Source organism: Rhododendron vialii, chromosome 5a, assembly GCF_030253575.1.
Source record: "Rhododendron vialii isolate Sample 1 chromosome 5a, ASM3025357v1".
In the NCBI taxonomy this organism is placed as follows: domain Eukaryota; kingdom Viridiplantae; phylum Streptophyta; class Magnoliopsida; order Ericales; family Ericaceae; genus Rhododendron; species Rhododendron vialii.
This window is the reverse complement of record NC_080561.1, coordinates 28,609,253-28,624,517: the sequence shown is the minus strand read 5'-3', so window position 1 is coordinate 28,624,517 and position 15,265 is coordinate 28,609,253. Positions and strand designations below refer to the sequence as shown.

At 40.5% G+C, this 15,265-nt stretch overlaps 1 pseudogene; it reads left to right on the top strand.

The window, feature by feature from the left end:
* The window catches only part of LOC131327327 (mevalonate kinase-like), an 87,569-nt pseudogene that overhangs the window by 67,436 nt on the left and 4,868 nt on the right, over positions 1–15,265 (top strand).

Sequence of the window (15,265 nt, the reverse complement as noted above, 5' to 3'; positions counted from 1 at the left end):
GTGGGCAAGTCTCCTGTCAATGACCCCTCTGTATGAAGGGTCGTATCCAAGCAGTATATCAGCGTCTCGACCCCGACCAGCTGTTCGGGTACCAGGTTCGCCTTTATATTTAAGGATTTTGTTGATGTCCTCTGTTCGGACGTAACTAGGCTCTCGTCTTGGACGTTTGTTGACGTTTTCATCTGCACAATCAGAGTTATTAAATCAAACATTAGACACAATGGAAAGCTACGAGAAAGCAGCAAATAAACAAATAGCAAAGATGAAAAATAAGGAGCATACGTGGGTATCCCCATATATGGGGGCAGTGGAGACCCACCACCTGTCCATCCTCTCCTAGTGGCTCAAAGGCTCCAGTGACGTAAAGGAAATCGATTTCATGATCCCGAGCAGAGTCTGGCAGGTTTAGCACGAGACGCTTGTCTGCCCTTCTAACTTTGAAGTAATAGGTGTTGTATTCAGGGTTTAGTACAATGCTGTACCACCACTGAATATCCCAAATTCCTAACTGGGTCCCCAGAATCCTATTCAAAGCTATTACACCCATTATCAACCTAAAAACGTTTGTTGATATTTGCATGGGGGTAAGACGATACCAGTTTAGGATTTGGCGGAGTAATGGGTGAAGGGGAAATCGAACTCCGCCTTCGACGATAGCAACAATGGGGATACACATTCGATCCCAGGAACCTCCGTCTCTATCTGCGCCCAGGGGGGCGAGTTCGAGACCAACGTTCTCTGGAACGTTATATTCCTTCCTAAATGCCGCCATGGCAGTAGGGGTTTCACATAATTTCCTAAATTTACTGGGTCTCAAGGGATTCTCACCATCGTCAGCCATGGGTATACTTAGGAAAGAAGAAAGACTGAAAAATGGTGCAACTGAAACCCTCGAAAATGACTCACGAAATTGAGAATAGAGATCTCGGATAAAGAACCTAAGCAGAAGAAATGGAGTTAGAACGAGAGTCTTACAACGATACCGTGACGATTTCTTGGAATGCAGTCGAATTTGCAGGTGGCAGCGATGGCGGAAAGCTTAGGACTGAAAGTTCGAATATTTTGGATAAAAAACCAAAAAGAGTCCTTTCAGCGGTTTAAAGGTGAGAGACGGAGACGAAACGTCTCCTCTCACGCCGTTACAGGTAAAAGTAACGGAAAGCAGAAACCATTCTGACGCCGTTTCATAGAACGTCAGTTCGAAGTTAATGCTAGGCATATGAAACGTGCCACGTGGAGTCATTACCTCGAGATGGTATAATGACAGAGGCGCCAAAAGGCATCAATAAGATATTGAGATTATGACTGCACGGGATCAAAATGGTTTGGTCTAGATAGAATTCTGTTTCTAAGCATCATATATTGCCCCCGAACAGTGGTAAATACACGAAGCTGGGGAGCAATTGTAGGGAGGTATTCCCGAGCAGACACATTTAGTTACCGAACACGTGATGTTTGGGAACACGTAGTAAATACGACTGGACTTATCGCTGGGCAGTATAAAGAACAGCGATATGGAACAATGACATGTGAAGTCCTTGGTCCATGTAATCTGTTCGGCAGAATAAAGGCCAATGACATGACAAGTCACTAGTGTAAACTATCTGTTCGGCAGATAGGAGACATTTTGATTACGTTTGGACCAAGTTACATGTGAAGTCCCTGGTTCAGGTAGTCTGTTCGGCCATAAGACAGTCGAACAAAGAAGGAGCTCCAATCAGAAGTAGGAGCAGAGGGAATACTCTAGAAGATTCCAGAGTAGTCATGTCCCATAAAGGGATAAAGATCCCAAGAATATAGGATCTGAGAAAGATACCCGACGAGTATGGGATGTTCGGCTCTTAAAGGAAAAGAATCCTAAAAGGACTCTTTTCCATAAACTGATAAAGGAAACGAAACTCCTTGATATCCTGGGTTTCCTATACGAGTTAGGAATCCTATGGCAACAAGGATGCTTGGACAGCAAGCATCCATAAATCTATAAATATGAGGTAAACCTAGAGGTAAAAGGTACGCAATATTGCATTATTATTGCTTTCCTACTGATAATTAGGGCTGAGTTTTCTAGTACGTGATACTAACAAAGGCATCGGAGGGCCTTTGCCACGAGAGGCAAAGGTGCACTCACCCCCTGTCTATTTTGCAGATTAGGGTTCAGACGTCGAGCTAGGGTTCCGGTGAAGAGGCACGAATAAGCCGTTGCAATCCAGTTGATCCGAAGCATCAATTGTTTTCATCCCCCTACAATTATGTGGCTCAATAATTATACTTGAGACCTAAAAGGGTACCCCAGTACATTATCAAAGCTAAGCCTACGAAATTGCTAATGACACCTTTGAAATTAATAAAAACTATAACTAATTTACTTGTTCAACAAACCTTAAGGGCATCGGCCCGATCATAAAACTCTATGTGTTTTACTTACTCGCACAATATCAATTGTCATGTTTGGTTTTATATTGCAATATATCTTGTTTATTGATAACGCTGTTTGGATTTCTTATTGTTGTACTTGCTAGATTGCACTTAGATTCCTGGGTGGTTTCGAGTAGTGATTCACGTAAACGATGTTAAGTAAATGGAAAACTGATAAAGTATTGAGGTGTGATGTTGTGGATTGTGATTTGAGCCATGGCTATGGCAAGGGTAATCAATGGGGCCCTGTGTTGAGATGAGTTACATGCGGGGTCCGGTGATGAGATATGTTGTGACACTAACGTATGATACGTCATGGGAAGTTTCTCTTTGAGGAAGGGAATGGGTCTCATGAGACGATTATAGTTAGTGAGACATTAATGTATGATACGTCATGGGAAGTTTCTCTTTGAAGAAGGAAATGGGTCCCATGAGACGATTATAGTTAGCGTGGGGTAGTGGATGTCTAACCCTAATATAAGATACGTCATTGGATGACTTGATTTTCCTGTTATGGTCTTAAATGAAAACATGCTAGGTACATAACTTAGGTGCGCTCACCTAGGACCCTGGAACAGGATAAGCAAGAAGAAGGGTGGATCCATGAGATGATTGTAGTTAATGAATGTGGGAGGAAATGATCTTGTAGAGAGGATCCTTAAATTTCATGTAAGATGAGGGATGGTAAAGAAAAAGACGATGTGCTATTATGTTGTACCTTTTGTGTATTATGAATTATTATATTGTTGATCTGCTAACGGTAGAGTAAGGGATTAATAGGGTTAGGATTATTTTACTGGGTGAATTATCACTCACGGATATGTTAGTATCCTGGTAAATCGGTTGCTTCGGCGATCAATTTGCCAGAGGGTGTAGAATTCTATGGTGGAGCAGTTTGACACAGGAGGAATACCAAGGGCGAAGATTGAGTATGTTTGGGATCTGTATCAAGACTAGAGTCACTCGGAAGATGTTTAACTATCATGTTAGATTATTTTTGTATATTTTTTTTTAATGTAAATTTTGTATAACGACAAATAGGGGTCTAGTAGTTTATAGAATCCAGTGTATTTTAGGGTTAATGCTTCTGAAATTCTTTGAAAATCGGGGCGTTATAGTTCTGGCGAGCCCCTCTAGTTTTGCACCCCCCGATTCTGGTCCAACTTAATGACAAGCCGGAGACTAGGGTCTATTGCCTGACTCCGATTCAGTAGATTCCTTTGGCAATTTCTCACCCGAACCTGAAGAACGGCGTGATTAGCTTCTCATACTCACCAGCGATTGCCAGAGCAAACTCGTCGTTGACGAGGGAGACGGATACGAAGCAGCAGCAGCCGTTTGTGGTTTCAAATTTGTCTCAGGCGTCTTCATCCGGTAAGTCACCGTTGTTGAAGCAAAAGTGTAATTCGTCAGAGAAATAGTTGTGGGTGTACATAGTTGGGCCACTTTTGGGAGCAATAACTGGGGAATTTGCCTATAACTTATTTAGATTTACACAAAAACCCCTTGAGGAATTGGCAAAGTCCTCCTTCTCATTTCTCAAAACCTTATTCAAGAGTTAATTACTTCTTATTTATTATGTTTATTTTTTAGGTGGATTCGTTCACCATCTCCAGTTCATGAAACCAAACAAAGTTTAAAAATTCTCATTTATTGTGACGTATAAGTTTATATGTGCACTTTTTCAACATGCAGAGAACATATTTGGCATGATACAAAGTTTAGATATACACATGTAATATTATATGTTCTTGTGTTGGTAAAAAATAAAAATACGGTTCAGATATCAATAGATAACCTTATATGTGTGGGCACACGCCCCGAAAAATTTTTATGAAAAATTTTGGTGCGGCCCTTTTTTGGAAAAGCGCGGCGAAACGCTTTGATTCAGAGGCGCCACTCGGATTTTGCGATATGCACCCAAGGAACCGAACTTAAAACGTTTTGCTACGTTTTGATTTGAAAAAGGCTTGTAGACTAGACCGTCGTCACCTTCGATATCTGAGGCTCAGGAGCCAGGTTACGAAAGGGGAAGGGTTTTATGGCACTCCTCTCACCCAATCCAGAGATTGGTCTCTACTCGGGCATTTTTATAAAACGTTTGCATTTTTCTCTCATTAATAATTTTTCCAATTAGGGCGAGGGAACAGTTAAAGGAGATTAAAACTGCAACAAATTGCATTTATATGACAAAAATGTGATGGATGACTTATTGAAACAATTGATAATAGATTGAGAACAAGCGCCTGTGAGCACTTTGGATAAACTGGAGCACGCTGATCTGGAATTATATACACAGGAACAAGCCTGTGTGCACTGGCCATGCCACTGCATATAGAGATGACCTGCGTACACCACACTAACACTGGCGTGCGCCGGTAGATCCAAAACTCACAGCTTCTGTTCTTAATCCTCTAGGCTCTGGAAAGGACCAGTGCACACCTAAGACAAACCACACAGATAATATAACAGAATAAATATAGTTACAGACAGCAGATATAGCTTTATAACCAGAAAATCAATAGAACACCCCATAAACAATGTGGGGAAGTAAACAGAGCCTAGGATTAACTGACATGCAAGGGCCAACCACTGGACTCATTGTAACTGTCGTACGCCAGTCCAAAGACCCCATACGCCAGTTACACTATTTGGTCAGTGCTTGGCTTTGCATTATTTGGGCTCTGGAACATGGCCAGATGGATCCCAGTAGCCTTTAAAACAGAAGATACAAATAGCCACTACATAGTCCTAAAATACAGAAAGCAGTAAACTGGTTCTTAGCATGCATAAAGGCGATAAAATGGAAAGAAAAGCAGAAACTAGCTGATCAGTGATCCCCACACCAGTACTGCACGTACAACCATAACTGGCATACGGCTTGAAGTAACTGGCACGCGCCAGTGATAGCTTTACATTGCCTTTGAAACCTTACCAGCTTTAGGGCCAGGATTGGTATAAATTACCAGCCTTGACCCTGCCAGCCCCCCTCAGGGGTCAGAACATAATGTATGTAAAAGGTGGTATACCTTTGATTTAAGGTTGAGGGTGAGTTTGAGCTTGAACTTGAGGTTTGGTGGATGGATGGTGGATAGAATGAGGGTTGTGGTTTGTGAAAATGGTACTCTTTGCTTGTTCTTTCAATGAATGAAAGAAGGAAGAGCAAAGAACTAGAGAGAGAAGAGAAGAAGATAGTTGGAGTCTTTATGGTGGTTAACCCCTTACATATGAATGCAAGGGGGGTATTTATAGCACAAAAGTGGACTGGAGAGAGGGCAGTAACCAGCTGGCTAAAGGCTGGCTGGGTTAAGAAGAGAAGTCTCTATGTATTAAATGCATGGGACTTGGGTTGAAAGGTGGTGTAGGGGAGAAGGGGAGCCGGCTGCACGATTGTAATCATCAAGGAACTGTAGATTACGTCAGGGTGGCCACAAAAGTCTTGAGCACGTGGTTGAATAGTGACGATTTGACTGGCTTTGATTGGCGTATGTAAATAACGTACCTGCGTGCGCCGGTAACAACTGGGTAAACGGTCGATGACTGACACGTGGCAGTTTACCAGCGCACGCCAGCACAGTACTGGCGTAAGCAAGTATGGTTTTGCTAAAGCCATTTGGTTCTGGCTTGAAGGGTTTGGACAAGGCTCGACAAAGGTTTGAGTGAGGTTCAAGACACTCAAAGCTCAAACACACCAATAACCTCGAAATGTTCTTAACCGTAATCATCATTGGGGAATCAAAGACCATAAGTAAACTAATCTGGACAGTCCATAATAGGGTGTCTACTTTAGCCCCCCTTTGACGGCACTTGGAGCACCATTGTCTTGGTACAAGTAACGTCAAAGGTTTCTAGACACCCTCTCAATGCTATCCAGAAGAAAATTGAAAATGCGGACATGTATATAAAAATACCGTCCATTGAGAGATCGAAGATGGGCAGACCATCTTAAGACCGTTGGAAGAGAGTTTGAACTCTGTTGGGAAATAGCAATGCGTGGACCATCATTGAATGCCGAGACGGGCTCTCCTGGAAAATAATTAGTTGTAGACAAATCCTTGCCGCTGGGGATCAAACCTTCTTCGGCAAAATAACTTCAACAATCACGGGTAGGTCGTGTCAGGTAGGTTAAATTCCATCCGTTGGGAATCAGAGCCAATCTCTTATCAAATACCATCCGAGATAGAGCAATAAGACTATTGGAAGCTACGCTAACTGTAGACCAAAGTGGATCAGGACAAGCGGACGATTTTTGTAGATTGATTGGATGGGTGGGCCGTCGTTGTGCTGATTGGACGAATGGACTGTGGGACAATATTCTGAATGCCGATGATGGATTGAAGCGAACAATATTCTGATCGCTATTGATTGAATTGATTTGAAGGATGGGTAGACCGTCGTTGATTTGAAGGACGACATGGTTGATTGTCGTTGATTGAATTGATTTAAAGGATAGGTAGACCGTCGTTGATTGATTGATTTGAAGCACGACATAGCTGACCATCGTTGATTGAATTGATTTGAAGGAATGAGTATACCGTCGTTGATTTGAAGTTGGACGGGTGGACCGTCGTTGATTTGAAATTGGACGGGTAGACCATCATTAATGGGGATCAAGCTATCCTTGGCACACATAATTTCCAACAAACGCAGGTAGGTCGTGTTAGGTAGGTTAAATTCCATCTGTTGGGAATCAGAGCTAATCTCCTTATCAAAGACCATCCAAGACAGAGCAATAAGGCTGCTGAAATATGTGCTTTAAGCTAGACTGAAGTAGAGGTATTCGTTCGGGGCAGGCCGAGGCGGACTTTCCTAGGGAATAGCTAGTTGTGGACGGACAGACCGTGGGACAATATTCTGATCGTCGTTGATGGATTGAAAAGGGCGACAAGGCTGATCGCCGTTTATGGAATGAAACGGACGACATGGCTGATCGTCATTAATTGATTGAAAGGGGCGACATGGCTGATCGTCGTTGATTGAATTGAAACGGACGACATAGCTGATCGTCGTTGAAAGATTGAAAGAGACAATATGGTTGATCGTCGTTGATTGATTGAAAGGGACGACATTGCTGATCGTCGTTGATGGAATGAAACGAACGACATGGCTAATCGTCGTTAATTGATTGAAAGGGATGACATGGCTCATCGTCATTGATTGAATTGAAACGGACGACATGGCTGATCGTCATTAAAAGATTGAAATAGACGACATGGTTGATCGTCTTTGATTGATTGAAAAGGACGACATGGTTGATCGTCGTTGATTGAATTGAAACGAACGACGTGGCTGATCGTCGTTGAAAGATTGAAAGAGACGACATGGTTGATCATCACTGATTGAATTGATTTGGGTATACCGTTGTTGATTTGAATTGATTTAAAGGACGGGTAGACCGCCGTTGATTTGAAGGACGACATGGCCGATCGTCGTTGATTGATTGAAAGGATAATATGGCTGATCGTCGTTGATGAATTGAAAAGACGATATGGCTGATCGCCGTTTATTGATTGAAGCGGACGATATTCTGATCGCCGTTGATTGATTGAAAGGACGACATGACTGATCGTCGTTGATGGATTGAAAGGACGATATGGCTGATCGTCGTTGATTGATTGAAGCAGACGATATTCTGATCGCCGTTGATTGATTGAAAGGACGACATGACTGATCGCCGTTGATGGATTGAAAGGACGATATGGCTGATCGTCGTAGATTGATTGAAGCAGACGATATTCTGATCGCCGTTGATTGATTGAAAGGACGACATGACTGATCGCCGTTGATGGATTGAAAGGACGATATGGCTGATCGTCGTTGAATTGGACAGGACCGAAGGATCATTCTTCAGGATGAACGTGCCATCGGTGAACTTGGATTTGGGTAGCACAAGCCATTGCTCCTTTGACTTGTATTCTGATCGCCAAAGCGTGCTCCAGGTGCTAGCGGAGTGGGACATGAGGCTGTGTGCTTAACATTTGCCATGGAGAAATGGATAGGGAGAACAGCATGTGGCACCCTCCTTACAATTGCACTATCCCAGAGCAGCGGCTCTGGCTCTGGCTCCAGTTCCAGTAATGACTAGATCCCAGGTATGAACCCCCAAAATCCAAACTACTTACTGCTTTCGATGTTGGATAAGCATGCTTTGGCACTGGATAGACTTTTCCTATTTTCAATAGTTGATATACAGTATGCAATGATATGTACTAATTTGAATGCATAAATTGAAAATGCAATGGCAGACTAGGGCGGCTTCTAGAGGATGATGACCTAGGATGACCATAGAAACAAGAGTTACACAAAGCAATACTGTCATCTTAGCCCCAGCTCAGAGATACGAGAGCAATAGATAACCAACATAGTGACTCCACTCTGGCTGTTAATCTGCGTTTGCTTAAAAACGTGATCTTAATTTTCGCTTTTGATTGGTTTAATAATTTATTGACGTCTCTTACTTATATCGATTATGAGGCATTTATTCGGATACATATACACCTTGGGAAAAAAAGTAGTAAAATACTTAAAATACGGGTGTGGCTGAGATACGTTGTGCAAAATATATACTTTCGTAATTTGGATCTGTTAGAAAAATATAACCACAGTGCGGAAGCGGGTGATTCGGGTTACCTTGCGAACTTTAACCGAACCGGACCTTGGTGTGGATGGATTACGAACTCTCGATCACGTACCAAATTAGCGACAAATTCCTGTGATGGAGTGATACTACGAGGATCGAGTATCACCCTCTATTCCACGATGCAAAAACCCGAATTGCTCTTTAATGGTAGAGAGAACTATCGAAGAGAGAAAGAGTTTCCCAAAACTCTATATCTGTTGTATCCCTCTGGTGTATATTATTGTGTTCTATATTCTTGTGTATGTTCTTTATGGACATCCTGCAGGAAATAAATAGAGAGAGAGCATCGTAAATACTTTAGAAGTCTTCTAATCCTAAGAGATTAGAATTACTTCAACTTCTCCTATCTTATCTCCAAGATGAGATATTGTCTCGGACCTGTCCTAAATTTCAACATCTCCCACTCGTCCATGCATGGGCATGACAAGTTGTATCAATCTCTCTTCTATCTACCCAACTAAGAAGCAAACTCATATGCGCTAATGAACCGTGCGATCGCTGGAGCACCTGCAAGTGGGAGCTATACACTAGAAACTCTTTTAAGAGCCAGCATAGAGACATCAACCCATAAGAGTGTCTCATGTACCCTGAATCCATTTAGTTACACCGGACCAAGCATCTTTAATCCTTCCAAAAAGCATGCTTGACCCCCCAACATCATGCACTCTATATTCACACCCAATCCGCGTCCCAATAGAGCGACCTGAGTTGTCGACAGTGAATATATTGCAAGGGTGTACTACTAAATGATCCTCTTTTCGCCCTCATGTCACTTCATTTTAACCTTGCTCCTTTCCCAGACATGCTCCATGGGACCCTGACATTTCGTGGTCTTAGGTAATCAAGCTAGAGTAGCAACACAAAGCCTCTACTACATGATATAGTCAAAAATCAAAGAGCACATTTAATATATATGCAGTCACTCTTAGACTCACACAGTGAGGAAATAAAGATCCATTCACTCACCTCTAAAATAAATGATCGCTAAGCACATGTAGTATGAATACATGCTACGATAGAGTTACTTTTCCAAAAAGCGACATCATACTCCTAAACACCGTACAGACCTTAGTCTAGTCGCTACCTAATGCCCAACCCAAGTTCTGAGATAGCTTGCCATCATGGCGCTATACGAGTCCTCACATCTGACTAACAAATACAAGTTAATCTCAAGATAGGGGGAATTATCCGAAATTGGTCTCTTGCTAATAGACCTTATCTTGGTTCCAATCAAGGCGACATATGGTGGGTATATCTGATTCTTCTTATCATACTAAATCACAGGTCCAACCTGTATATCTTACTACCCATCCGTCTCATCTTTGCTCGCTATCTCAAGCGCCGAAGGTGATTACTCATCTGAGTGAGCCAATCTAACCTACTGACATCAATCTTTCAAATCTGTATGTGTTGTTCAATAAACAATTGACCAAATTGCAACAATAATAGCTAATATTAAGTGCACAAATGACGTAAATATCCCAAACATCTGAAAGAAGTGATTAATGAAATTAGTAAATAAAACACATCTATCATCATCTACGCAGTCCTAAAGCCTTATCATAAGTCTCAAAAGTCTTCTTAGCAAAGGGCTTAGACAAAGGGCATACAATTATACGACTTGTAGCTATGTGTTTTATAATCATTTCCTTTTGCGCAACAATATCTTTGACCCGACTAGGCATAGATACATACTTTGGAAACAAAGCATATTATAAGCAGTCCCTTGGAGATATGTTAATATCCTCTTGACTGCTTGTCAACGATCACGACCAAGATTGGATCAATAACTACTTATAAGCTGCCAATGGTACTTGAATAGGGCATGTGGGCCATCAGTTCCAATTCTTTAGGAGTTTTAGGTTCCATGTTAAGCCCCTAAGTCTCGCCTTTAATAATAGAAGTGTCTATGAGTTTGCAGCTTTGTCTCCGGAATCGTTCTAAAAACATTCTTCAAGAAAGAATCTTCTTAGAAGGATCCCTTAAGATCTCAACTCTGAGCACATAGCTTAGTTTGCCCATTCCTTCATCTCATAAGTGAAGGATAACCACAACTGTGTGGCATCTATAATCTCCTAGTCATTCTAGCCAACTAAAATGTCATCAACTTAGAATGATAATATCAAGAAACTATTTTTGGACCGTCTCATATGCACGCAATGACCTTCATTGATCATCGTAAACCCAAATGGCTCGATGAAATCTCAGGTACCACTGCCTGAATAATTGTTTTAGGCCATAGATAGACCGTTGGAGCTTGCAAACTCTGCGCTCCTAACCTATTGCCTTAACGTCCATCTAAAATAGTTCTAAGGCTAGAATAACTTCACCAATAGACGAGTCTTATTGCTCAGTATGGGACCATCTGCTTCGCGTTTGATCTTAAGAACCCATTTGTTCTCAATGATCTTGCGCCCAAGTGAAAGATCAACCAAGTCCCAGACAAGGTTTATCTTTATAAACTCCATTTCATCTTACATTGCAGCTATCCATTCCTTACTAGCAGGCGATAAAGGAGTTTCTCCCGCTGTTTTGGGCTCTCCTTAATCTTTAGGAGCAATCATGACAAACTCCCCCTCAATCCCAAATAGACGACGAGAGATTATTCAATGTTTGCTTTTATGCCTAAGAGGATCTTGGGAATCCATATCCATTAGATCTAATTCATGATTAAGTAAGTCGCTCTCACTATCCCCAGGAGATAGGAGAATTTCTTCCCCATTTCTCAACTAGACATTTGGTACGCCTCTCGTTGGATTCTCCATCTCATAGAGTTCTACATCTCTACTAACCTCTCATCTGCTAGGAAAATCCTCCTCCAAAAATCCACATCTAGTGACTCAATTTCAGCCACAAATGTCTAACGGATAGGCTGTAATGGAACAAATGCCCTTATGGTTTTCTGAATGATTTTCTAATTACTTTTCTTGTTGGGCAATGGTCACAAATGGGCAGGTTGACTTAACAAATCCCCTTCTTGCCCAATGTGACCTAATTTCCAATGGCATTTAAAAGAATCAACATCAACAGAAAATGTAACAAAGCTAATAGAATCACTAGCAATATTATTAAAATTAAAATTAATAACATCTAGTATTATCAAACCATCTAAAACCATAATAAATTGTACCCAAATTAATCCTCACTTAGTTACTCTCAAACAAAAATAAAAACCTAGACCAATCATGCTAGTGACTAATAACAAGTTTCGTCAAATTCTTGGAGCATAAAGTACTTTATGAAAAAACAAAGTGCGCCCATGTCGCATGTCCAGCTTGCCAACGCCCCACTAACACACTAGACTTGTTTATCATGAAAATTCTTTGGCCTTCAACTGGAACTCAGCGATACTCCACAAATCTATCTTGTTTCCTCGCTAATTGGTTGGCTTCTCATGAGTCTACAACCCACGAATGAGGAGAATAAGCAACTAAACTTTCACATGTTTCAAAACAGTCAACACGAGAAACAAAAAATATGGTGTGCCTTCTTAGGCTCAGTGCACTCACGAGCAAAGTGTCCCAACTTGTCATAGTAAAAGCACGCCCTTCTGGCCTTGTTTTTGTCACTACTCTTCTTCTTGCCTATATTGCGCTTAAAAGAACCAGTGCCAATAGGGTTAAGGCCTATAGCAGCTCCTTTCTTAAGTGCGCGTTTAGCCTTTCTTCGCTGGTACCCAAACCTGCGAGGGACAGTCTCAACTATGATGCATGAACCATCTGGCTCAGCTGCCTCTTGGCGCTTAGCCTTCATGATCTCGGATTTATGTTCATCATCACATTTCAAGTTTGAGACCATCTTAGTCAAGAAGTCGATATCATATTTTTGTTTGATAGCTTTCCACAACTTATAAGCAGTCTCATAGTACTCAAACTCACATATCAAATCATTGTGCATGCTGCGTACCATAGTAAGACGCACACACTGATCTTTCTTGTACCATTTTTCATAGGCCTCAAGATCACAAAGATACTTTGGTGAGTCACTAAGTTTTGGCTTAACCATCTCATGGTCAATGATCTGCAAGACCTCTAGCTCATTAAGGAGAAATTGGATCTCATAGCGCCAAACATTATAATTGTCGCTTTTCAATTTCTCAACCTGGGTCAAATCAGCTACAACTTTCTTAGCTTCCATTTCAACTCTAGCAAAGAAATGTGCATGAGATTATTAATAACAACACAACACAGAATTATTTTGCAGCAAGAATCTAAATTAGAAAATAATAATACCATACATGTCGCAATATTGAAAACTCGCAAAGCTTATAATCATCTCCTGCGCCTCTAAGTATTTTATTATTACAATTTAATTTAATTCAGGCGCAAAATTTTAGGTTTCGAGAAAAATATATGAAAATATTTTCTCTACCGAACAACCTCCCACTAGATATGGCATATCACAAGCATGAAACAAATTTATTACAGTGCATAACACAATTTATGCATTAAAAAGTATTTTTCATGCTATCAAAATGAACAATTTAAACATTGAACAATGCCAAAAATTATCCAAACATGTCACATACAACATGTAAAATCATCCAAAATATTAAACATGTTGTTTTGAATATTTTTTACATTTCCAGTTGCTCACATGCAATTATTGTCAAATAACAAGTAGAAAATGCCAAATAATATCAACATATACTGGAAAAATAAAAAACTTCCACCAATGAATAGGTACTGAATCCAGGAGGTTGAATCCAAAAATTTAAAATTTTTTAGATTTTTATTCTAATTTTCCCAAATTATCACCGGATAGAAAATACAGAATAAAAAAACAACGCATACTGAAAAATTACACCAATCACTCCTATAAATTTTTTCTGATTCTAGGAGGTTAAATCCAAAAATTTATAATTTTTTAGATTTTTATTCTAATTTTCCTGAATAAGCAATGAACAGAAAATACAGAATAAAAAACCATGCTCACTTGAATATTACACTTCATACCCCAAACAATGGGCAACAGTAGCAGAATATGCCACCAAAAATTTGGCTCCCAAGGGATGAGGCACACATCTCCACTCTCTTATAAACCGAGTCAAAAATTTCATTTTTCTTGTATTTAAAATTCTGAAAAAATAATTTCATTTCAGAAAAATAAAATAAATACAAAGAAATGTAGAAAATTCAATTTCGAGTTCAGCGGTACTCTTGGTTTTTCCATATAACACCGGTACAGTGAAGGGTGAATCTCACTTTCTCTTGGTTGAGAGTGAGAGTGTGCAGAATTTGCACTTCATCTTCTCCAAAAACATGCCCAAACTAGGGCTTGCCATTACTTTTGATCCGTAACTCCAAATTACGCTTATAATATACCGTTGCAAAGCTAGAAACAAAAGCTACACAGTGATGTAAGTCTCGCATGCTGAGTCAAACATAGAAAAAGCTCTGCCCAGTCAAAGTTTCGGGAAAACAACTAGGATTCGATTTTTCTCACAAATGGTTTATCCAATCAACACGAAACTTTTCAGATATGATATACATGTTATGGACTATGTTCTGTAAAAATTTGAAGCAATTCCGAGAACTTTTGAAAAATCGCGTTTTTCGGATCCATATCCGGCATACACGAAAATCAGTCAATACGTACGCCTAAAACATGATACATATGACTATTCAAGTACTAAAGAGCACGAAAACATCAAACTAAAGCTCTGATACTAATGTTAGAAAAATATAACCATAGTGCAGAAGCGGATGATTCGGGTTACCTTGCGAACTTTAACCGAACCGGACCTTGGCATGGATGGATTACGAACTCTCGATCACGTACCAAATTAGCGACAAATTCCTGCGATGGAGTGATACTACGAGGATCTAATATCACCCTCTATTCCACGGTGCAAAAGCTCGGATTGCTCTTTAATGATAGAGAGAACTATTGAAGAGAGAGAGAGTTTCCCAGAACTCTATATCTTTTGAATACCTATGGTGTATATTATTGTATTCTATATTCTTGTTTATGTCTTTATGGACATCCTGCATGAAATAAATAGAGAGAGAAAGCATCCTAAATGCTTTAGAAGTCTTCTAATCCTAAGAGATTAGAATTACTTCAACTTCTTCTCCTATCTTATCTCCAAAATGAGATAAGACTCTCTAATATATGGGTCACCGGGTCATGCCCACATGGGCGACCCGATTTGGTCCTGGACCTGTCCCAAATTCCAACAGGATTATTGCATTGTGTGACACAATTCAG